We start from the raw sequence: 26,391 nt of genomic DNA, 5'->3' as shown, positions 1-26,391 counted from the left end.
GCTCCTAATATTAATTTTTAAAAGATTCTGTTCATTTCAGCTATTATTGTTTTATACATCTCTGGTAGTTTCCAGTATCTTATGTTGTCCACAGTGCTTAGCAAGATGATAATATCACTGGGCTCTGAGCCATTGTTGCTGTTGTAAACAAATTGAAAAACAAAAATGAGAATTCATTCTAATTCAAAGCCTACAGGGCTATGGGGTGGAGCCAAAGTCTTAATTAACAGCCTTATGACTCCCTGTAGGGAGGGGGTCAATTCCTGGGACAGGAAAACCGTGGAGGCAGGGCAGGTTCTTGGTAAGATGGAGGGCTCTCTGGCGGGCAGCAGAGCACCTCACACATGCCTTGGTCTGCTGCCTGCGTTAAGTAGGGCCGGGGTACCTCATCTGCCCCCATTCCAGCTGCCTCCACCACTTCCCGTGGCCCTTGTCTATCCCCATGTGCTTTTGTTCTGCTTGGACACCAGACACTCCAGAGGCAGGTGCTCTCACTTCTTGGGGCTCACCAGGGCAGAAGGGGAACTGCCTCCCTGGGGTGAGAGAGCAGAAAACATTCTGGCATCTCTTCCAAGGGTTTTTTTTTTTTTCTACATGGTTCCCTGTCTTCTACCAGAACTCAGTACCACATGGGCTCAGCCTCTTCCCCACAGACCAGTGGGCTCCACTCATGCCCTCTGGATGTGTGAGTATCTGGGCTCCACTTTGTGCTTTGAAAATTGACTTTTTAGTCTTTTGAAGGCCTTCTAAAAGATCAGGGGTGGAAAAAATGCCTTGTGGCTAGTTCCAGGGAGGCTGGATAAATGCTAGCTGGGAATATTTTGGCTCCAGCCTCACAAAGATGCCTCTTACTGACACATTGTATTAAAAGGGTTTGCCAGTAGAATTGCTTGCACTTCCCATCTCTAGAAGATTGGAAAGACCAAGCAGACATTTGTACTAGAGCAAAGAAGTCTTCTCTGAAACATCTATCTATGCAAGCTCTAAGGTCAAGGAGAAGATAGTTCAGGCCAATAAGAGGCCTTACAGTGTCAGGTGACAATTGTGGTTCTTTGTCTTTCTTCTTTGCAGAAACAAATCCTTCCTCAGCCTTTCACCCTTTTGGACATCAATGAGCAATGGGAACAGTAAGTCTGATTGGGCTAAAGGGTTTTAATAGGGATACCTCAGAGCAATCTTCATGGAATAAACTAGATTACTAGTCTGGTGTGAAACATTTCCCTGGAGACTCTTGTTTCCTCCAGGAAGCCATGTCACATCACATGTGTGGATGTCTGGTAGTGAGGGGGGACATTAAAGGCTTCAATCATTGAAGAACAAAAATGACTCACAAGCTTGTTAAAGAACAACTGAGAACTGTAAAACACTTTTCAAAAGCAGTGAGAATACTTAATACAAAATTTCATCTACACTGTGTTATCATCACTAATTTAACTCTCATCTTCTAGAAATGTCATGCCATCCAGTTGGTATAGGCATTTCTTCTTGTCCTACAGAACCACAGAGCTCAGCCAGAAGCTGAAGTCAGAGAAGGCTGCAGCCCTGCAAGCTGAGAAAATCTAAGGGTTTTACATCACCATTGGTTCAGAGAGCTTGGAGAGGAGGAGAAGACTGTCAAAGCCAGTAAGAGCCCTGCTTGTGGGTTGTTGCTAGGGGACTTAGGCCACCCAGTTTGGTCCCCATCCTTGGTGCTAGTGGGGATCCAGCTGGTTCTAAAAAGTGCCTGCATGAACCAGCACCTGTCAGAGACAGTTCACTGCTGCTGTTCCTTAATGGTACTGATCACTCATGGTTATGTTCAAGACAAAATGAGAATTATAAAAGCACTTTAATAAAGGATTGAAAATACAGAATAAAAAATTATATTCTGCACCATTGGGAAGGCCAGTGGGATAGTGGATTTTTGGGTGGAAAACCCTCCTAGGTTCTCCACTAGTGGGAGTCCTGGAAAGACCAAACCTTTTAATGGGAGAGATTTAAAAGCCATAACAGATCTGATGAGCCTTTTAGCTGTGGCAAATAACTAGGGATGCAGGGGTAAACCCCCAAAACCAGGTGGGTCCATGTAGCATATTGTCTGCCCTTCAGAAGTACCCAGAAGCTGCATTTTTACAAATCTTGACTGGGTGGAAAGAAGACCACATTTTCAGAAGTGCTGTTGGAAACACTATAGAAGGCTTCTATCAGACCTGTCTTCTGTGTGGACCTGGGGGCTTTCTCAGGAGTACTGATCTCCACCCTCATTATGGAATGTGCACACTGGTTTTCCCTTCTCCTGTTTTCTCTTCTCCTGACTTAAAGTCTCCCTGAGCTTTCACAGCAGTAGCCATGACTCTCCAGAGCAATGGTTATGTCTCCTGGGCATGGTGTTACCATTTTTTTTTTTTTGCTTACATAAAATACAGTTTCCTAATTTTTTTCACCTTCTTGGATTCTTTAATACAATTTTTGATTTCAAAAGAAAGGCAGGATTCATTATAAACTATACATTATATGATTCAGAAGTATATGAGGCAGCAGGATGAGAAGTTCAAGGCTAGCTTTTTAACATAGTGGGACCATGTTTCAAAATTTTAAAAAGGCTGTAGCTCAGTTTTAGAGCACTTGTGTGGCAACCTTTATAACAGGGGAGGAGGAGTTTAATTGAATTTAGAAAGTTGGAAAATTGCTTTGAAAAGAAAAAGAAAAAAATTCACCCATACTATCTCCATCTATAATTAAGCAAATTATTATTTTACTTATTTTTCTCAGACTGCTTTGAAATATGTTTGAGATCACACTGAAAAAAATTTGTGTGTGTGTGTGTGTGTGTGTATGTGTGTGTGTGTGTGTGTGTGTGTGTGTGTATATATATATATATATATATATATATATATCACTTTAACTTCTTAATTTATAAATGGAAAACAAGTACACTTTGAACTAGAAAAAGCATATACAAGGAATCTGGAAGATTTATTTTTCTCCTCTTCTGCTTCCTTTTGTTCATTGCATGTGTCTATTTGTGGGTCCCCTGTAAAACTTCCTCTCTTATGTATAGGCTCAAATGAGTGTTCACTATTGAAAGCATGAGTACAAACTTATGCATTAAACAGAAATGGTCAAATTTGTTAATATCTGCATAAGGAAATTTTTACTTTACTTTTTCATGCTGGGGATTGAACCCAGAGGTGCTGAGCCACTGAGTCACATCCCCAGCCAATTTTTATATTTTCTTTTGAGAAAGGGTGTCACAAAGTTGCTGAGGCTGGTGATGAACTTGCAATCTTCTGCCTCAGCCACTCGACCTGCTGGAATTACAGGAATGTGCCAATGTGCTTGGCTTGGCTATGCAATTTTTTAAAGTTCTGATAATGGAATTTTAAATATACTTTTTGAAAGAGGCCACATTGAGGAAAATATATTGAAGTATGTGTGGGCAACATGACAGGATTTCAGGATTTTCTTCAAAACAATGCATAAAGGGGAAAACTAATTGAGACAGAGATGAAATAAAATTGGCTACAAGGTGATAATGGACTGAGCTGCATGGTTCAGTATTCCTCCCCTCTATTTATGAGTCTCTTTAAAATATTCCATCAGTATAGAAACAAATAGACATGGAGACAAGTGCCAGGGGGAAAAGAAGATTATGTATTCCTCTCAGTAACATTCTTTTTAGCAAATTAGTAATCATTTTCTTTCTATCTGAGATGGAATCTATAAAATCAACAACTATTTTGTTGCATGTATCATGGTTCAGCGACTTCTCCATTGAAAGCCATTTGAATTCCAGGTATCTTTCCCTGTAGACCCAGGGCTGACTGCCTGACTACCATGCCTTTTTCTTTTCTTATTTCTGCTATGGAGGGTGGGCAGTTGAGGGAAGCTCAGATGGAACCCCCAGGCCTAGAGAATGTTAGGCAAATGTCTCAAGACTGAACTTTGCCACAGTCTGGCTGGGCAAATAACCAGGCGGTGACAAGCAACTTAGTTCAGGTAGTGGGAACCACTTTATTGCCGGGCAGCAGAGGTATATATACCCATCTGATTACACAGAGCTTGTCTCAATTAGCATCATTTAGATACAGTAGTCAGCCAATAAGGAATCTCCACCATCTTACTGGCTTCGTGGTGTTGGCTCACAAACCACTCCTCCTGGCAAACTGCCAGGGGCCATCTTGACTTGTTTGTGGCCCTAAACAGAACTTTATACCCAGCATCCAATGCCCCTACTTGCAAGTGACTTTCAGGGCCATGGTATGGTGTCCTTTGTGAAGGGAGCCCACCAGTGTTGTGCAATGTTTGTGATAGTTGGTAGCAGGGAAGTGAGCCAGTTTTTTCTTTCTGGGGCCATGATGTTTCATGTCACAGGGGAGCAGAGACCCTCAGGATATGGACATAGAGCTTCCATGTTCCTGACAGACATGGCTAATAGATTGCAGTTTTTTTCTATATTGGAAATCAGCCTCTTCTTCCAGAAGCCCCAGGCTGTCAGTAGCAAGAGTTGTTTTTTTTTCTTATTAAAATTTTATTTTTATTTTTATTTTTTTTACATTTGAATCAGATGGGATATAATTTCTCATTTTTCTGAGTATACAGATTGCAGAATCACATTGGTCATGCAGTCATATATATACACCCAGCAATAACAATGTCTATTCTGTCCTTCCTTACCCCCTACCCCTCTCCTTCCCTCCCATCACTTCTCTCTACCCAATATAACGTGACACACTTCTTTTGTTTTTTCCTCACATCATCATACATGTGTTCTGTATAACGATGAGGGTCTCCTCCCATCTTCCATGCAATTCCACTTCTGGTTCCCTTTCCCCTCCCACCTCTCTTTCCTATCTAGAGGTAATCTTCATCTCTTGTTCATCCTCCCTACCCCACTTTGAGTCACCCCCCTTATATCAGAGAAGACATTTGGCATTTGTTTTTCAGGGATTGGCTAACTTCGCATAGCATCATCTGCTCTAATGCCATCCATTTCCCTGCAAATGCCATGACCTTGTTATTTTTTAGTGCTGAATAATATTCCATATGTGTATAAATGCCACATTTTTTATCCATTCATCCATTGAAAGGGCATCTAGGTTGGTTCCACAGTCTAGCTATTGTGAATTGTGCTTCTAAAAACATTGATGTGGCTGTGTCTCTGTAGTATGCTCTTTTTAGGTCTTTTGGGAATGGACTGAGAAGAGGAATAGCTGGGTCAAATGGTGGTTCCATTCCCAGCTTTCCAAGGAATCTCCATACTGCTTTCCAAATTGGCTACATCAATTTGCAGTCCCATCAGCAATGTATGAGTGTACCTTTTTCCCTACTTCCTTGTCAGCACTTTGTTGAGGGCCATGATAAAGTCAAGATGGCACCTGGCACTTTGTCAGGAGGAGTGGTTTGAGAAGTAAAGCCAGCGAACCATTAAGATGATGGAGATTCTTTAATGACTGACTGCTGATGTTAATTAAGTTAAGCTGTATGTAATTATTAAGATGATGATGATTCCTTAATGACCAATTGCTGTATCTAGATGATGATAATTGAAACAAACTATGTATAATGAGTTAGGTATAAATACCTCTGCTGTCCTACCAAAAACGGCTCCCATGGTTTCAACCTTCACAAGTTGCTTGTCACTCACCCCCCCGGGTATTTGCCCAGCCAGACTGTGGCAGCACTTGTTGTTGTTTGACTTCATAATGGCTGCCACTCTTACTGGAGTGAGATGGTATCTTAGAGTAGTTTTAATTTGCGTTTCTCTGATTGCTAGAGATGGTGAGCATTTTTTCATGTATTTGTTGATTGATTGTATATCCTCTTCTAAGAAATGTCTGTTCATGTTCTTGGCCCATTTGTTGATTGAGCTGTTTTTTTTGTTGTTGTTGTTGTTGCTGTTTAACTTTTTGAGTTCTTTGTATACCCTAGAGATTAGAGCTCTATCTAATGTGTGAGGGGTAAAAATCTGTTTCCAGGATGTAGGCTCCCTATTCACCTCATATAACATTTCTCTTGCTGAGAAAAAAACTTCTCAGTTTGAATTCATCCCATTTGTTGATTCTTGGTTTTAATTCTTGTGCTATAGGTGTCTTATTAAGGAACTTGTGGCTTAAACCCATGTGATGGAGATTAGGGCCAACTTTTTCTTCTATTCCTAAATCCTTGATCCATTTTGAGTTAACTTTTGTGCATAGTGAGAGATAGGGATTCAATTTCATTTTGACCATATGGATTTCCAATTCTCCCAGCACCATTTCTTGAAGATGCTATCCTTTCTCCAGTGCATGCTTTTAGCAGCTTTAACTAGTTTTAATTTTGTGGGTTGGTCCCTGTGTCCTCTATTCTGCACCATTGGTCTACCAGCCTGTTTTGGTGCCAGTCCCCTCCTATTTTTGTTACTATTGCTCTGTAGTATAGTTTAAGACCTGGTATAGTGATATCATCTATTTCACTCTTGCTGCTTAGAATTGCTTTAGCTATTCTGGGTCTCTTATTTTTCCAGATGAATTTCATAATTGCTTTTTCTATTTCTGTGAAGAATGCCATTGGGATTTTGTTCGGAATCACATTGAATATGTAAAGTGCTTTTGGTAATATGAACATTTTAATAACATTAATTCTGCCTATCCATGAGCAAGGTATATATTTCCATCTTCTAAGGTCTATTTCTCTCTTTAAGGTTCTGTAGTTTTCATTGTATAGAACTTTCACCTCTTTTGTTAAGTTGATTCCCAAGTATCTAATTTTTTTTGAGGATATTGTGAATGAGATAGTTTTCCTCATTTCCATTTCAGAGGATTTGTAACTGATATACACGTATGCCTTTGATTTATGCGTGTTGATTTTATATCCTGGCATTTTGCTGAATTCATTTACTAGTTCTAGAAGTTTCTTGGTAGAACCTTTTCAGTCTGCTACGTATAGGATCATATCATCAGCAAATAGTGCAATTTAAGTTCTTCTTTTCCTATAGTTATACCTTTAATTTCTTTAATCTGTCTAATTGCTCTGGTTAGTGCTTCCAGAACTATGTTGACTAGAAATGGTGAGAGAGGGCATCCCTTTCTTGCTCCATATTTTAGAGGGAATGCCTTCAATTTTTCTCTGTTTAGAATGATACTGGCCTGAGGTTTAGAGTAAATAACTTATAATGTTAAGGTAAGTTCCTCTTATCCCTAGTTTTTCTAATGTTTTAAACATAAAGGGATGCTGTATTTTGTCGAATGCTTTTTCTGCGTCTATCGAGATGATCATATTGTTCTTATCTTTAAGTATATTGATGTGGTGAATTACATTTATTGATTACTGTATGTTAAACCAGCTTTGCATCCCAGGGATGAATCCCACTTGATCATGTTGCATGATCTTTTTGATATGTTTTTGTAACCAATTTGCCAGAATTTTATTGAGAATTTTTGAATCTATGTAAATTAGAGATATTGGTCTGAAGATTTCTTTCTTTGAATTGTCTTTGTCTGGTTTTGGAATCAGGGTGATGTTAGCCTCACAGAATGAATTTGGAAGTACTCCCTCTTTTTCTATTTCCTGAAATAGATTGTAGAGTATTGGTATTAGTTCTTCTTTAAAGGTCTTGTAAAACTCTGTTGTATATCTATCTGTTCCTGGGATTTTCTTGGTTGGTAATCTTTTGATGGCTTCTTCTGTTTCCTCACTTGATACTGGTCTGTTTAAATTGTGATCTTCCTGACTCAATCTGGGCAGATCATATAACTCAAGGAATTTTTAATGCCTTCACTGTCTTCTATTTTATTGGAGTATAAGGTATCAAAATAATTTCTAATTATCACTGTATTTCTTTAGTGTCTGTTGCGATGCTGCCTTTTTCATCCCATATGCTAGTAATTTGGGTTGTCTCTCTTCTTCTCTTCATTAGCTTGGCTAAGAGTCTGGGAATCTTATTTATTTTTTCAAAGAACCAACTTTTACTTGGGTCAATTTTTTCAATTGTTTCTTTTATTTTGATTTCATTGATTTCAGCTGGGATTTAATTATTTCTTGATTTCTACTGCATTTGCTGCTGATTTGCCCTTCTTTTTCTGGGGCTCTGAGATGTAGTGTGAGATCATTTATTTATTGACTTTTAGTTTTTTTGAGAAATGAACTCCAAGCAATGAATTTTCCTCTTAGAACTGCTTTTAATGTGTCCCATAGATTCCGATATGTTGTGTCTGTGCTTTCATTTATCTCTAAGAATTTTTTAATTTCCTCCTTGATGTCTTCTATAACCCATTGATCATTTAGTAACCAATTGTTCATTCTCCAAGTGATGCATGTTTTTTCCTTCCTTCTTTTATCGTTGATTTTCAGTTTCATTCCATTATGATCAGATAAGATGCATGGTATTATCTCCACTCCTTTATATTGTCTAAGAGTTGCCCTGTGACATAATATATGATCTATTTTTGAGAAGGATCCATGTGCTGCTGAGAAAAAAGTGTAACTGCTTGATGTTGGGTGGTATATTCTATATATATCAATTAAGTCTAGGTTATTAATTGTGTTATTGAGTTCTATAGTTTCCTTATTCAACTTTTGTTTGGAAGATCTGTCTAGTGGTGAGAGAGGTGTGTTGAAGTCTCCCATGATTATTGTATGTTGGTCTATTAGACTCTTAAACTTAAGAAGAGTTTGTTTGATGAACATAGCTGCACCATTGTTTGGGGCATATATATTTATGATAGTTATGTCTTGTTGGTGTATGGTTCCCTTGAGCAGTATGTAGTGTCCCTCTTTATCCCTTTTGATTAACTTTGGCTTGAAATCTATTTTATTTGATATGAGTATGGACACTCCTGCTTGTTTCCTAAGTCCATATGAGTGATATGATTTTTCCCAACCTTTCACCTTCAGTCTATGTATGTCTTTTCCTATCAAATGCGTCTCCTGTAGGCAGCATATTGTTGGGTCTTGTTTTGTGATCCATTCTACTAGTCTGTGTCTCTTGATTGGTGAGTTTAAGCCATTAACATTTAGGGTTATTATTGAGATATGGGTTGTTCTTCCAGCCATAATTGTTTATTTATGTTACTAAACATGGTTTGTTTTCCTTTTTTGATTATTTTCCCCCCCTTTACTGTCCTACCTCCCACTGTTGGTATTCATTGTTATTTTCCATTTCCTCTTCCTGTAATGTTTTGCCGAGGATGTTTTGAAGACATGGTTTTCTAGCTGCAAATTCTTTTAACTTTTGTTTATCGTGGAAGGTTTTAATTTCATCTTCCATCCTGAAGCTTAATTTCGCTGGATACATGATTCTTGGTTGGAACCCATTTTCTTTCAGTTTTTGAAATATGTGACTCCAGGATCTTCTAGCTTTCAGAGTCTGTGTTGAAAGATCAGCTGTTATCCTGATTGGTTTACCCCTAAATGTAATCTGCTTCCTTTCTCTTGTAGCTTTTAAAATTCTCTCCTTATTCTGTATGTTGGGCATCTTCATTATAATGTGTCTAGGTGTGGATCTCTTATGATTTTGCACATTCGGCGTCCTGTATGCTTCTAGGATTTGGGATTCTGTCTCATTCTTCAAGTCTGGGAAGTTTTCTCGTATTATTTCATTGAATAGGTGGTTCATTCCTTTGGTTTGGACCTCTATACCTTCCTGTATCCCAATGACTCTTAAGTTTGGTCTCTTTATATTATCCCATATTTCTTGGATGTTCTGCTCATGGTTTCTTAACAGTTTTGCTGAGCTATCTATGTTCTTTTCAAGTTGAAATACTTTGTCTTCATTGTCTGATGTTCTATCTTCTAAGTGTTCTACTCTGCTGGTAGTATTCTCAATTGAGTTTTTAAGTTGGTTTATTGCTTCCTGCATTTCTAGGATTTCTGTTTGTTTGTTTTTTATTACCTCTATCTCCCTGTATAGTTGATCTTTTGCTTCTTGGATTTGTTTATGTAATACATTGTCGAAGTGGTCGAAATGATCTTTCATTGTCTGATTTTGCTGTCTAATGTCTTCCTTGAGACTCCAGATCATTTGCAGCATGTATATCCTGAATTCTTTATCTGACATTCCATCTGCTGCAGCTATAACCTCTTCTAAAGTTGAGTTGACCTGCATTGCTTGTGGTCCTTTCTTTCCTTGTCTTTTCATATTGCTCGTGTTTCTTTCTGCTTAGTGAAACTATTGTGTTTTTGAAATTTTTCCCCCTATATATTTATATTGCTCTTGTATAGTTGAAAAGTCTCCCTTGCAGGGGCGGGCGGCAGCTCTGCTCCTCCTCCAATTGGGGTGATTTGTCTACCACGCTGGTGGGCCGCTGGGACTGTTCTGCCGGTCGGTCGCAGGTCTGCCTACCTTGGAGGCGCGGGCAGCGGCTCTGCTCTGCCCTTCCTCCTATTGGTGTGACGTGTCTACCACGTCACCACGTCCGTGAACCCCTGGGCCTGTTCCACCAGTTAGTCGCGGATCTGACTACCTTGCAGGCGTGGGCGGCGGCTCTGCTCTGCCCCTTCTACAATTGGGTTGTCGTGACTACCACCCCGGCAGGTCGCTGTGCCTGTTCTGGGCGCGGGCTGCGGCTCTGCTCTGCCCCTACTCCAAATGGAGTGATGTGACTGCCACGCTGGCGGGCCGCTGGGCCTGATCCAGGCTCGGGGAGCGGCTCTGCTCTGCCCCTCCCCCAAGTGGTGTGACGTGTCTACCACGCCGGCAGGCCGCTGGGGCTGTTCTGCCAGACTGTCACAGGCCTGCCTACCTTGCGGACGCGGGTGGAGGATCTGCTTTCCCCCTACTCCAATTGGGGATTCTTGACAACCACGCCGGCGGGTCGCTGGGCCTATTCCGGGCTCTGGCAGCGGTTCTGTTCGGCCCCTGCTCGAGCCGGAGCGATGCGACACCACGCCGGCAGGTCTCTGGACCTGCTCCGGGCGCAGGCGGCGGCTCTGTTCGGCCCCCGCTCTAGCCGGAGCGACGCGACACCACGCCGGCGGGTCGCTGGGCCTGTTCCGGGCACAGGCGGCGGCTCTGATCGGCCCCCGCTCCAGCCGGAGCGACGTGACACCACGCCGGCGGGTCGCTGGGTCTGCTCCGGGCCCCGGCGGCGGCTCTGTTTGGCCCCTGCTCTAGCCAGAGTGACGCGACACCACGCCGGCGGGTCGCTGTGCCTGTTCCAGGCTCTGGCGGCGGCTCTGTTCGGCCCCTGCTCTAGCCGGAGCGACGCGACACCACGCCGGCGGGTCGCTGTGCCTGTTCCGGGCTCTGGCGGCGGCTCTGTTCGGCCCCTGCTCTAGCCGGAGCGACGCGAAACCACGCCGGCGGGTCGCTGTGCCTGTTCCGGGCTCTGGCGGCGGCTCTGTTCGGCCCCTGCTCTAGCCGGGGCGACGCGACACCACGCCGGCGGGTCGCTGTGCCTGTTCCGGGCTCTGGCGGCGGCTCTGTTCGGCCCCTGCTCTAGCCGGGGCGACGCGACACCACGCCGGCGGGTCGCTGTGCCTGTTCCGGGCTCTGGCGGCGGCTCTGTTCGGCCCCTGCTCTAGCCGGGGCGATGCGACACCACGCCGGCAGGTCGCTAGGCCTGTTCCGGGCTCTGGCGGCGGCTCTGCTCCGCCCCTCTGGCCTTCACAGTATTCAGCAGGACCCGGACCGAGAGACAGTTTCCGCGGGTTCTTTATCCCTGGGCCAGAGCAGTTCCGGGAGCCAGAATTCGGCCTCTCCGGACTTGGTGCATGCTCCGACAGGAGCAGGCTCCAAGAAGCAGTTTCCGCGGGTTCTATAGCCCTGGGCCAGAGCAGCTCCGGTAGCCGGAGCTCCGCCGCTCCGGGCTCGGTGCGTGTTCTGATAGGAGCAGGCTCCAAGAAGCAGTTTCCGCGTGTTATTTAGCACTAAGTCTGAGCAATTTGTCTGCGAGACGCAGACAATTGTCAGCCTGAAATTACCTGTTCTATAGCTGAAAGAGCTGCAATCAGTCAAAAACAAGGATGGTGACGTCAGCTCTCCAAGATGGTGGCCGCTGGCTTCCTCCGTGGTCTGACCGGTGTGGAGAACCGAACTGGACCGTTTCCTTCCCCGTCTCCAACCCAGAATTCAGCTCCGAGCTCAGCAAATGCCTAGGTGGCAGGAGCCCGCAGAATCAGCATCGCTGTATCTCTGCGCCACCAGCCCGTCGTTTCCCAGTGCGCTCCGCAGACTCCAGCCGCAGGGCGATCTGCCGAACAATAAGCGCTCCGTACGGACAAATCGCTCGCTTTTGAGCCCCTGAAGCTGATCCTCGTGCGATGAAAATCCTTCCACTAGGTTTTGGAGCACCCCAATTTTGCTGGAAATTCCTAACCAGATAGCTTTTAGCCGTTCTAACTCATCATTTTCCCTCACAGTGACGCAGTACTCGGAGTTACTGCACTCCCTTCACGGCCATCTTCCCTTTGTTTTTGTATTCTTGATAACTGCCATTCTGACTGGCTTGAGATGAAATCTTAGAGTAGTTTTGATTTGCATTTCTCTAATTACTAGAGATGTTGAATATTTTTTCATATATTCATTGACTGATGGTTGGGACTTCAATTGAAATCACATTTGAATCTGTATAGTGCTTTGGGTAGTATGGCCATTTTGACAATATTAATTCCACCTATCCAAGAGCATGGGATATCTTCCTATTTGCCAAGGTCTTCTTCAATTTCCTTATTTAGTGTTCTGTAGCTTTCATTGTAGAGGTCTTTCACCTCTTTTGTTGATTCCAAAGTATTTTACTTTTCTTTTTTGAGGCTATGTTGAATGGGGTAGTTTTCCTAATTTCTCTTTCAGAGAATTCATCACTGGTGTATAGAAACACATTTGATTTATGGGTATTGATTTTATATTCTGCTACTTTGGTGAATTTATTGATTAACTCTAGAAGTTGTCTGGTGGAGGTTTATGAATCCTCTAAGTATAACATCATGTCATCAGCTAATAATGGTAGTTTTAGCTTTTTATTTCCTATTCATATCCCTTTAATTTCTTTCTTCTGTCTAATTGCTCTGGCTAGAATTTCAAGCACTATGTTGAACAGAAATGGTAAAAGAGGACATCCCTGTCTTTTTCCAGTTTTTAGAGGGAATGCTTCCAATTTTTCTCCTTTTAGAATGATGTTAGCCTTGGTTTTAGCATAGATAGCTTTTGCAATATTAAGGTATGATCTTACTATCCCTAGTTTTTATAGTGTTTTGATCATGAAAGGGTGTTGAACTTTGTCAAATGCTTTCTCTGCATCAATTGATATAATCATATGTTCTTATATTTAAGTTTATTAATGTGATGAATTATGTTTATTGATTTTTATATGTTGAACCATCCTTGCATCCCTGGGATGAATCCCACTTGATCATGGTGCACTATGTTTTTAAATGTGATTTTGTATATGATTTGCCAAAATTTTATTAAGAATTTTTGCATCAATGTTCACCAAGGATATTGATCTAAAATTTTCTTTCCTTGATGTGTCTCTGCCTGGTTTTGGTATCAGGATGATATTAGCTTCATAGAATGAGTTTGGAAGTCTTCCCTCCTTTTCTATGTCATAGAATACTTTGAGTATTGGTATTAATTCTTCTTTGTAGGTCTTGTAGAACCCAACTGTGAAGCCATCTGATCCTGGGCTTTTCTTGGTTGGTAGGCTTTTGATGGCATCTTCTATTTCCTTGCTTGAAATTGATCTGTTTAAATTGTGTGTGTCCTCTTGATTCAGTTTGGGTTGATCATATGCCTCTAGTAATTTGTCAGTATCTTTGAGGTTTTCTATTTTAGTAGAGTATATATTTTCAAAATAGTTTCTAATTATCTTCTGAATTCCATTTTTTTCTAACTGTGTGTGTGTGCTTTTGGGAGTTGGTTTACTTATTAAATTCCATTTCTTACAATGTTTTCTCACTATTTTGCTTCTTCAAGAAATTTTGGTTTTTGTGTCAGGGCATAGGCATCAGTGTAGGGAAATAGGTTCTAAAGTTCTCAAGTAACAGCAGAAGAGGGTACATTTGGAAAGAGCTGTGTTTCCTGAAGGTACGAAGAAGCCAGAAGATTTGCTTTAGTGGAGGACTCAGAGATGTGAGGGGCTCCTGAAATCCCTACAGTTATCACAACCTGTACTAAAAACTCAGAATTCCATGTAGGCTAGTCAGACATAGTGAAGGAAAGTACTGTTCATCAGAAGTCTAGATAAACAGGATTTGATGAGTTACACATGCAGAAAGATCTCATATACAGTGTGAGGCTGGGCCCAGAATCTCCATGACAGGAGAAAAAAACTTCATGCTGTGATTTATCTAATCAGCAGAACAGTGAAGATCTACTGTAGTGGCCACCTAGTGGATGAGGGAATGGACTCCCCACAGTGGCTGACTTGAAGCACACAGACAGGGAAAGGAAGGAGGAACTGCATAGAAGGGGACCCAAGGAATGGAAGAGGGAAGTTCTTTTTAAAGTTCATCCAGATGTTTTAGACACATTTCAAGGCAGAGTTGATCTAGTCTAAAAATTTCATCACCAAAATTTCCGTTTTTCATGCCAAAGTTCTAAGTTGATGATGGTCAGTGGTTCATTACTGCCCTCCAGGAGGTATTTTGGAACGTGTGAGAATGAATTTTCTGATTGTCCCTCACCTCCGTCACAAACTACAGTGCTGAGTATTTGTGACAACTCAAGAAAGGACTGCTCACATCCTTCCTGATTTTTGCAGTTCTGCTCACAAGTACCTAAGCCATTTTATTACATTTTTTTACCAACAAGAAGCATTTTGCATCATTTTAATATATATTGAATTTAACAGGAATGTAATTATTGGGACGTTTTAATGTTATATTTTTAAGATATTGACCAAAGTTATTCCTATGTTTAAGAACTAATAGTACATACTTCAGAAAAAAATTCCTGTATCACTTTGTTTTTATAGCATTACATTTATATTGATGCTAATAGAGGTAAGAATCAGAATATTTGGTTAACTCTTTTAAGAATGTTATAACCACATACTTATACAAAGAAAGACCTAATATTTTCTTTAAAATAACTTGGCTTTTATTTTCAATATTGCTGTTAGTATATTATGCCAATATTCAAAATCAGTTAATATCTAAGAATTCATTTTTAAGAAAAGTAGTGTGAACATTATACAATATTTATTATAAATACATACAGTTTAGTTTCAATAGGTAATTGAATGAAATGCCCAAATATTTTTCTTAAGAAAATCAAGAATATATATTATGATCATACTACTGTGGCTCCAGGAAGGAAAACTGGATTCATTGACAAAAATTTGAATCTCATCAATTTTTTCAATAAGGTAGTTTGTAATAATTGTGTTGAATGGTTAATCAAATATGCAACCATCAAAATCACTATACATGCAGAGGAAGAATCTTTAAATCAATGTTGATTTTTTTCAGCCTTACAACTTCAATATCAGCTTCTTCCCTGAGTTCTAAAAATTTCTCTACTTCACCATCTTATTGTGTCATTTTGTTGTAGAGCTTTTGACTGATCTTTTCTCTTTTATCCTCTACTTTCTTGGTTGATTCTTCTGACCAAGCTCAAACCCAGTAATCACTGCTGCCTCTCTCCCCAATATCTGCCCTCCCTTCTGCCTTTCTAACAGGACCTAATTTTTTTTCAGTGTGCTGTGTGACCAGATACAAAGTGATACTTAATTTTAAACTTAAATTCAAATATTGATTCCAAAAGCAATAAAAAAAACCCCAAAGGCTTACTTATATTCAATAAACTGAATCCAATATTTAAACTTCTCTGCAAAGAAATTCAGGCCAAGATGGCTTCAGTAGTGAATTCATCTTTCAAATAATTAGAGAAAAAAAATTTTCTTTCCTTATGCAAATTTTCCAGGGAAAAGAAAAAAGAGGGAGCATTTTTGAAACTTATTGGATGAGGCTACCATAAACTTCACATAAAGATCTAAGAACTTCACAGGAAAGTAAAAATATAAGTTTTATCTCATAATTATAAATGTAAGTTCCTAAAAAATGCCTTCAAATTGAATTAACTAATAAAAAGTATAATACCTCATGACAAGTGTATCTCCAGAAGGCAAGAACATTTTTTAACATTGGAATATGAGCTAACACAATTTATCACATTGACAGAATAAAAGAGAAAAAGCACAATATAATTTCATAAAGTCAGAGAAAAAGGCTTATTGAATTCCAGTACCTATTTAAAATAAAGAAAAAAAATAGTGAATTAGGGGATTAGAAGAAAACTTCCTTAATCTGATAAAGGTTAAGAGAAACATGACCCAGAGCTTTTCCACCAAGATTTGGAAAATAGAATTATTCTACTTATCACCACTTCTGCTCAACAATTTGTTTGTGCTCTGGGGCAGGGGTGGTGTTGCTGGGACTGAACCCAGGAGCACTTTGCAACTGATCTACATCACCAGCCCCTTTGATTTTTTTTTTTAATTTTGAGACAGTCCCACTAAGTTGCTAAAGCTGGCCTCAAACCTGTTCTCCTCCTGTCTCAGACTCCTGAGTCCCTGGGATTACAGGCATGTGCCACTGTGTCCAGTCTGTTCAACATGCTACTGTAAATGTTAGTCAATGGAAGAAAGAACAGTCACAAAAAAAAAAGAAAGTACATTGAGAATAATAATGGCCACCTAAGGATTGCCACATATTGACCGCTGCAACTTGTAAATATGCTTCTAAATGGCAAAATGGGCTTTACCTGTGTGATTGAATTGAAGGAACTGAGATCGATCGGGGAGATTCTCATGGTCTATACAAGTGGACTCAGCATAACTACAAGAGTCCTTGTTAGTGAAAGACGAAGGGTGGAGGGTCAGAGTGAGAAGGAGATTTGCAGATGATGTGCTGTGGACATTGGTGGTAGAGGAAGTGGCCATGAGCCAAGGAGAGAAAGTGGCCTCTGGAGGCTGGAAAGGCAGGACAGTGGATGCTTCCAGGTTATCTCCACAGTGAACGTCTTCCTGCCAACAGCATGATTTTAGGCCAGTGGAAGCTGACCTCCAAAACTGTAAGCTAATGAACACTTGTTACTTGAAGCTCCAGAATTAGTGGTAATTTATTATGGCCGCAAGAGGACACTAATCCAGAGAGCATTGTTCACATACGTAATTAAGAGTGCAAAGATTCAATGTATCATTTTAGCAAGAATAGTGGGTTGAGTGGAGATGAATCAATTGTATTTCTATAAATTTGCAATAAACAATTGAAAAATAAACATATTTCTAAAGTACCCTCGTTTCTTCACTAGTTATATTCTTCTTTATGTATTTGAATTCATTGATTTAATTTTAAAATTGAACTCAAATATTGATTTTGGATTAGAAAGTTCAGTACTGTTTGGGTATCAATTCTCTTCAAATTTATCTATATATTCAGTGAAAAAGCAACAAAAATCCTGGAATTTTAGAAATTGACAGGTTGACTCTCTTATCTTTATGGGAGTAAAAATAATCAAGTCAATCTCGAATTTGAAGAATGAAGTTCCAGTATATTTACAACCAGATACAATATTTACTATAAATGTTTAGTAATTAATATTGTGATGTTTGCACATGGATAGATAAAAGGACAAAGGAATGAGACAGAATTCAGAAAGTCGTATATAGGGGTGATCTCCTAACTCAGGCCAAAGGTATCATGGGTCCTCAGAGAATGATCACAGAGGCAGGATTAGGACCCAGTAAGTGAAGCAACAGTCCTTTGTGAAATTTGAAAAGGGAGACATTTCAAAACCTAGCAGGGAAGGATGCTTTTCCACCTTTGTCACAGATGTTATTGCCCATACAAATTTGAGGGAAAAAGCATACAGATGCCCTTTGACTTAGCGTAGGGTTATGTCCTGATAAATCCACCATAAATTGAAAATAGCATGTTGAAAATACATGTAATGCACCTAAGCTATCAAACATCATGACTTGGCCACCTAGCACAGGTGATGCCCCTCACAGACTTGGAACTGCAGCTCACGGCTGATCCAGCTCATTGCTTCTTCCCAGAGCGGGAGGGAATATTCTTCCCCTGATCTGGGAAAGATCAAAACTCCAACATGGAAGAACAGATTGCTTTATCATTTTTATGCCATCATAAAAGTTTTAAAAAACTCCAAAACTCAAACTGGTAGTGTATGCCGGTAATCCCAGTGACTTGATAGATTGAGGCAGGAAGATTGCAAGTTTAAGACCCTCAGTAACTTAGACCCTGTCTCAAAATAAAAACTAAAAAAAAATTTTACTTTTAAGTTTATTGACCATACATGAAGTATACAATATTTGCAATTCGTAAATAGAAATATATAAAACAAAAATAGAAATATGAAGCATATAATCATAGAGATAAATTATACTTATGGATATTAATCAAAGTGCTTTATGATGCCAATATACCTCTATTAGTTTTGCAAAATCTTCTTCACTTATGATAATCAATTCAGGTTAGAAGGGAGAAATACTGGTGCAATGCTCTTTATCTCTCTATTTCACAGCTGGTTTGTAATACATGTCAACATTCTGAATAGCATCCCAAACTTAGACTACTTTACGGAAAATTATTTTGAAGGACTCATTTTGTTTCTATTAAGGAGAGCATGAGAAAGACAGATCTTTCATTGGTAACTAAGAGCAGTAAAATGGATGTTAATTTGCCATGCCACATAGTCCCAGGTGTCTTTATGATGCCTCTTGCCCCATACTAAATTACCCCAGTTGCTGACATTTAGCTGTCACCAAGCAAGAGCTTATCAATATAGGTTAAGTGGGTGTCTCTGTTTGCAGGCTATACCCACACACACACACACACTCACTCACACATGCACACCATTCCTATCTCCTACAGTAACAGAGGTCTTGTACTAGAAGAGATGGAAAGAGTTTCTTAAGAATTTTCTAGTTTTATTTTTGCAGGACATATTACAAAATATTTTGTAAAACAGACAAATAAGAATGAAAAAATACTAAGATATCATGCTGGGCATGTAAGAAAAGTCAAAGAATTGAATGACGACGTGAAGTCTCAAAGCATGTCAGGAAATGAGTGCAGTTGTCTAAAATTAAGAAAGTGAATTCACTGGAGAGAAATACAATACAAAATTTATCACTTAGTTCAAAATAAGGGCATGAGTAAGTTCAGGTGAGGATTCTGAACTGTGGTCCCACCTACCACAGCTAATCTGGCCACTTCCACTCCTACCCATTCTGTTCAATCTGATCAGGGAGATTTCCCTTTAAACCCTTCAAAGAAAGATTAAATTTCCTAACTATGGCATGCTCCTGCTAATTCTATGCAGAGGTGAACATCAGTGACACCAGTTAATGTAATTCTTCACTTGCCAGGAAAGCTGTTTTCATTCTAATGCTATTGGAAATGAAATTGAAGGCTTTCAGTCTACTGTGCCTCCCAGAAACCTGACTCCATGTAGAACCTCCTTTGCTTTATATTAATTGTTACCCCCTCGCAATTCTGGCTTAAATATAAATTTAAGAAACCCTGAATTATTTCTTTATTGGTTTCAATTTTAATATTAAAATTTCATTTATTTGTGCAAATTACTGAGACTTTTCTTCAGGTTAAAATCTATGTGTCAAATCTATGTTTCATAATTCTCACTCTTTAGATATGATTTACCATTTTTCATTATTAAGCATAAATCACTCCTATTTACCTACATTGTTCAGTATATGAAAGTCTTGAGAAGGCATTGAGTATCAACTTTAATAGATAATTTACAGTAGTTGTTATTTTACATCAAGAATAGTCAACCAAATTGTGTTTAATTCAGTTCACTTTAACTAAAACGTAAGTCCATTCTTTGCTCTAGTTTCCACATATGAGAGAAAATATTCAACCACTGACCTTCTGAGTCTGGTTTATTTCATTTAGCAAGATGTTCTCCAATTCTACCCATTTACCGACAAATGTCACAATTTCATTCTTCTTTATGGCTGAGTAAATCTTCATTTTGCATATATGTCATATTTTCTTCATCCAATCATCTACTGAGAGATATCTAGGGTAGTTCCATAACTTGGCTACTGGTGAATCCTGCTGCTATAAATATTGGTATGAATGTATAACTATAGGATGCTAATTTTAGTTCTTTTGAATAAATATCAAGGAATGGTATAGCTCGGTCATATGGTGGGCACACTCCTAGTCTTTTGAGGGATCTCCATACATTTAAAAATTGGCATTACCAATCTGTAGTCCCACCAATGATGTTCAAGTGTACCTTTCCTCTCATATACTCACCAGCAATCATTTGTATCTGTAATGATTGCCATTCTATCTACAGTGAGATAGTTTTAATTTGTATTTCCCTGATTGCTAAGATGATAACTTTTTTTTCATATATTTGTTGGTTACTTGTATTTCTTCTTTTGAGAATTGTCTGTTCAGATTATTTTCCTGTTTATTGATTGAGTTATTTGCTTTGTTGGTGTTAAGTTTTTTGAGTTCTTTCTAAACTTTGGTTATAAATAATCTGTCAAAAGAATAATGGGCTAAGATTTTCTCCCATTCTGAATATTCTTTCTTCATACACTTAATGACTTACTTTGTTGTGCAAAAGCTTTTTTAATTTGAGGCCATCCCACTTTCTAATTCTTGGTTTTGTTTCCTGAGCTTAATGGATCTTACTAAGAAAGTTGGTGCTTGTGCCAATATATTGGAGTGTTGACTCTGTGTTTTCTTCTAGAAGTTGCAGTGTTTCTGATTTAATTCTTAGATTTTTTGCTTCTTTGTGTTGATTTCTGTGCAGGTTGAGAATAAGATATCTAGTTTCATATTTCTATATATGGATATCTAGTTTTCTAAGTAAAACTTGTTTAAAAGGCTATCTTTTCTTCAAGATTTTTTTTAGCTTTTGTACAAAATTTTATTTATTATATTTTTATTTGTTCTTTTTAAATATACATGAAAGTAGAATTTATTTTGACATATTGTAGCTATATTGAATGCAAATTATTCTAATTAGAATAACATTCTTGTGATTGTATACAATGTGGAGTTTCACGGGTCATGTATTCACATATAAACATAGGAAAGTTATGTCTGATTCATTTGTCTGTATTTCCAAATCCCATCTCCCCTCCCTTCCCTTTATTCCCCTTTGTCTAATCCAGTGAAATTCTACTCTTCTCTTCCCACCCCTTTATTATATGTTAGCATCCATATATCAAAGAGACCATTTTTCCTTCTGTTTTTTGAGACTGGCTTATTTCACTTAACATGATAGTCTCCAGTTCCATCCATTTACCCGCAAATGTCACAATTTCATTCTTCTTTATGGTTGAGTTTTTTTTGTTTTTTTTTAATATATATATATATTACATTTTCTTTATCCACTCATTTGTTGAAGGCACCTAGGTTAGTTCCATAGCTTTGCTATTGTGAATTGAGCTGCCATAAACATTGATTTGACTGTCAATGTATTATGCTGATTTTAAGTCCTTTGTCCAATCTATGTTTTTGTCACTTTTTTTGAGTACTAGATGACTATGTCTTCTATGTGATTCCATTGGTCTCCATTTCTGATCATATGCCAATTCGTGTTGTTTTTGTTACTACAGCTCTAGAATCATTGGAAATCAGGTATTCTGATGCTTCCAACATTGGGCTTATTGCTCCGTATTGTTTTGGTATTCTGGGTCTTTTATTCTTCCATAGAATTTTAGGACTTTTTATTCCCAGTTCAGTAAACAGGATCAACTCAATAGATGCATAAAAAAGCTTTTAGCAAAACCCAGCACTCATTTATGCTAAAAGCACTGAAAAAAATAGGAACATAAGAAATGTTTCTCAACATCATAAATATATTTACAAGACAAACCCAAAGCCAATATCACACGGAATGGAGAAAATCTAAAAGCATTTCTTCTAAAATGTGAAACAAGGAAAAAAATACCCCATCTTATGACTCCTATTCATTATAGTTCTTGAAACTCTAATCAGAGCAATCAAACAAGAAAAAAATTAAAGATTTACAAATAGAAAAACATGAAGTCAAATTATCCTTGTTTGTGGATGACATGAACCTATAATTGGAGATCCTAAAAAACTCTACCAGAAGATGTCCAGAGCTGGAAAACAAATTCAACAAAGTAAGATATAAGACATAAGACCAGCATGTAAAAATCAATTACTTTTCCATACTACAAAAACAATTCTGCTGAGAAAGAAATCAGGAAAACAATCCCATTCACAATAGTTTAATAAAGAATAAAAAAAGACACTTGAGAATAAATCTAACAAAGAACATAAAAGACCTCTACAATGAAAATTATTGAACCCTGAAGGAAGAAATTTAAGAAGACCTTAGAAAATGGAAAGACCTTCCATGTTTTTGGGTCAGTCAAAATTAATATTTTTAAAATGTGCATATTACCAAAAGTAATCTTCAGATTCAATGCAATACTCATCAAAATAATAAAGTGTGCTATTTTCATGAAGTGTTCAGAAGACACATCTCTTAAGTAATTGGCAGATACAGATTTGAATCAGTGGGAGAGAAAGTTTAGGAATATCTAGGAGATGCAAATTCAGGCAGAAGTCACAGTGATGGCAAAAGTGTAGGTGGGACAGTTCTTTGCAAATACAAAGGATGGAAGAAAGCCAACCAGCATCCTACCACATACTTTTCAGCAACTGAAACTCCCCACATAAGTCCTAAATCAGGTCTTACCATGCACCTGAATGAAACTTTCCATGAGCTTCACACCACTCTTAATACAAGGCAGAGGTTTTTCCATGACTCAAGTGCTCAGCATCATCTGGTGCCTGAGTGCTGGTTGGCTTTCTTTCATCCTTTGTATGTGTCTTCTGAACACTTCAAACAAGAATAATTTGACTTCATGTTTTTCTATTTGTAAATAGAAACCAGGGCTTTGTGCATGCAAGGCAAGCACTCTACCAACTGAGCTATATCCCTAGCCCGGCAATGTGTTTCTTAATGTCTTTTAAAAAGTCCTTCACGTTGACACTTGCCAATCCTTGTGTGCCTTTCTATAGCTCAGGGTTTCTGTTATAAGCCCCATGGACTTATTACATTCATGATCCCTGTGTCTTGAAAAGTCCCAGAGTACAACAAACTGCTCACCTTCATTGTTGAGTGAGCAGTAAGGAATGTGTGCACAGCATTGCCCATCAGGAGTGAGGGATGACAATGCGTCAACTAACTAGGCTTGTGCTGAGTAGGCTTTCAACTTTTTGAGAGTAAAACTTAGAAACTTGAACTAGTGTTTTCTTTTGCATGTCTTCCTCCTTTGGACTTGGAAAATGAAATTCTGGATTTGTTATAGTGGAAAAAGCAAAAGTCAGTCTGTGCATTCTCCAAAGACCACTAACTCATGTCATATTCTTTTCTATAAAATTGTTTAATGAATCCTCTTTTTCAATCACAGTCACATCCTGCCCCTATGAACACTTGTTGGGTAAGGTAATACTGCTGTGGAGTAGGATCAGACATTTGCAAGACCAACTGCTCAGAAGTCTACCGTGTAGACACATGGGTTCCATATTTTGTCATGAGAAGGTTGGTTTGAAGGCCACCTCGGGAAGGGAAGCAATTCCTGTGAAGTCTTTGAACGCATCCCTAATATATCCTGTGACTGAGTTTTCTCACATTATTTTGAAGCTAGTTTCCGTGAATGAAAATTGACAAAGCTACTGTTCCTAAGCAAAGGGGAGTATATTGATTACATCCAAATGCAGAGTTGTGCTAATACATGAGGAGGAAGTTGTAAGCCTCTTCTTTATCTTTGTAGAATTATTATTGGGATGCCTGACCTCATGTGTGGATGAAGTTTTTAACATCAGTTCTCTGTAATTTGCAGTATGACTTTTGCGGGTTTCATCAATATGAAATATGAGCACCCTGCCTTGAAAAAGGGTGCATCGTACAGTAAACATCATATGGGTTACCAGGATGATTTAGAGGTACGAAGTCACGTTCCTCTTAAATCATCCTGCAAGTTACATTTTTCTTTTAGTTCACAAAATTTCCCAGTAAATTTGTCAAAACTGATAGTCCTGGATCCCCCAAATTATCTTTTCTTAATTATCATTATATAATTATTAAATTATACATCAATAGAAAAAAGTATATTTGAATACATCTGACAACATATTCATATCAACAACGTGTTAATAAAATCATATTTAAGGGATTTCTTAAATTTTTTCCTTTTCTTCTGGACTCTCACTGTTACAAACCTCCAACTACCGTAATGACCATGGTCAATTACTCCAGGTGGCAGAGTGACTTGGTTTACTATGCTGAATAGTGTTTCTTCATGTTTGTCAGAGTTCTCCAGAGAAACAGAATCTATAGATATATGTTTATACAAATGTTCCTTGACTCACAATAGGGTTATGTTCTAATAAACCCATTGTATGTTGAAAATATCATTAGGTTGAAAATACACTTAACACACCTTACCTTGGCTTGCTGACCTGAAATGTGCCCAGGACACTTTTAGTATCCTATTGTAAGACAAAATTACATAACATAAAGCCCATTTAACCACAAAATGCTGAATATCCCATGTAAATTATTGACTTTTATACTACAAGTGAAAAACACAATGATTATATGGGTATGCTTTCACATCACTGTACAATTGGAAAACCATAAGTCAGAAAATATTTGTGTGTGCATGCATGTGCACAATTGTATAAAACTTAAGATTGATTATAAGGAATTGACTCATGTGATATGGAGGCTGAGAAGTCCCACAGTGTGACAACTGCAAGATGAAGATGCAGGAAAGCTGGTGATGCAATTAAGGCTGAGTCTGAAGACCTGGTAACCAACAGATCTGAGGGTGTAAATCCCAGTCTGAGGGCAGGAGACACCCTCACCCACACACACCACACATGCTATCCTGAAATAGTGTCTCATCTGGGTACACCAAGTACAGTCATGTTGACACAAAATTTCCCTTCACAATCCCTCAAAATTCTCATCCAGTAGCAGCTGCTGAAAGTGACCTTGTTTAGAGATAGGATCTTTGCAAATGTAGGTAAGGAAGTCAAGGTCTGGTCACATGGGATTAAGGTGGGCCTTAAATTCAATGACAGGTTTGTTTATAAGGAGAAGGGGCACAAATACTTACAAGGACAAAGCCCATATGTAAATGGAGCGAGAAACTAGTGGGATGCCTAGGACACTGCAGAGGGTAGAAGCCCTTAGAAGTTAGGAAAGAGAGAGGAAAGAGTCTTTCCTGGAGCCTTTAGCAGGAGCTAGGCTACACCTGGACTTTGATTGACACCAGACTCCAGAGCTGAGGGAGACTAAACTGGCATTGGTTCAAACCACTCAGTTTGTGGCAATTTGTACAGCCTCCTCAGAAAATGAGTTCACTCCTTTGCTTGCTCAAAAGATCCTGGGGACAGTGATGATGTGATGTGTCCCCTGGAGGAAGTGTTCTCCATTTGGGGACCAGGACATTCAGCATCACAGGAAAAGCAAACACACATCAAAAGAGATGGTTGGGCCAGTTTTTACCCTTTGATTCTTGAACTCATGTTCTCTTCTTCCCGGGGACACAAATGTATGTGTCTGTGACAGCATAAATATATATGCCCTTGACTCAGAGTGTATCCAGTCATCTCTTGGCATCCACAGGGGATTGGATCAAGAACACACACCACTGATAAAATCTGCAAACACATAGCTCCTTTATATAAATGGCATAATATTTGCATATAACCTATACCCATCCTTCCTTATGCTTTAAATCATCTCTAGATGACTTACAATACCCCATACAATGTAAATGCTATGTAAATAGTAGTTATACTGTTTTATTTAGAGAATCATGATGAGATAAAAGTCTGAGCATATACACATACACATTTTTAGAAATATTGTCCATCTTCAGTTGGTTGAACCCATGGATAGGAAGCTTATGCAAAAGTCCAGGGGAGATGGCAGTCATCCTAGCATCTCCCCTGGAACCCAGCTCTGCCCCTGTGCTTTGACTGAGCCATTTCATCACCATCTCTGTCCAGACACTTTGGGCCATCTGGAATGTGGTAACACAAGTTGATTCCACTGGATAGGGGCCTTTTCTTTCACCTCCTTTGCTACAAACAAGATGTTCTGGTTGCACCTCAGGTTATATGATATCCCAAAATGCTACAATGGTACTAGCTGAGGCTCAGTAAGAAGGGCAAGAAAAATAGAGCAAATAATCATTTTATTAAGATATTATTTTGTATCAACAATAATGGAAGTAAAACAATAATATTACCACTTTTGTGACCCACTAAAAAAACTATCCACATCTGCCTTAGAATAATCATCATCTAAGAGTTTTATCTGATGATGATGAGTTAAGAACACACTAGCCCATGCTTATAATATGAATTTTGCATTAATTAAATTTCATTTGTTAAGTAGTAATCTTGTAGGAGAAGTACAGTCCATTTTAAATA

The 26,391-nt window shown here is 38.9% G+C and overlaps 1 pseudogene; it reads left to right on the top strand.

The window, feature by feature from the left end:
* The window catches only part of LOC143390287 (semaphorin-4C-like), a 67,880-nt pseudogene that overhangs the window by 9,082 nt on the left and 32,407 nt on the right, over positions 1-26,391 (top strand).

The sequence above is a fragment of the Callospermophilus lateralis genome, unplaced genomic scaffold (genome assembly GCF_048772815.1).
Source record: "Callospermophilus lateralis isolate mCalLat2 unplaced genomic scaffold, mCalLat2.hap1 Scaffold_52, whole genome shotgun sequence".
Lineage (NCBI taxonomy): Eukaryota > Metazoa > Chordata > Mammalia > Rodentia > Sciuridae > Callospermophilus > Callospermophilus lateralis.
The sequence above is the reverse complement of the archived record's forward strand: the minus strand, read 5'-3'. Positions and strand labels throughout refer to the sequence as shown.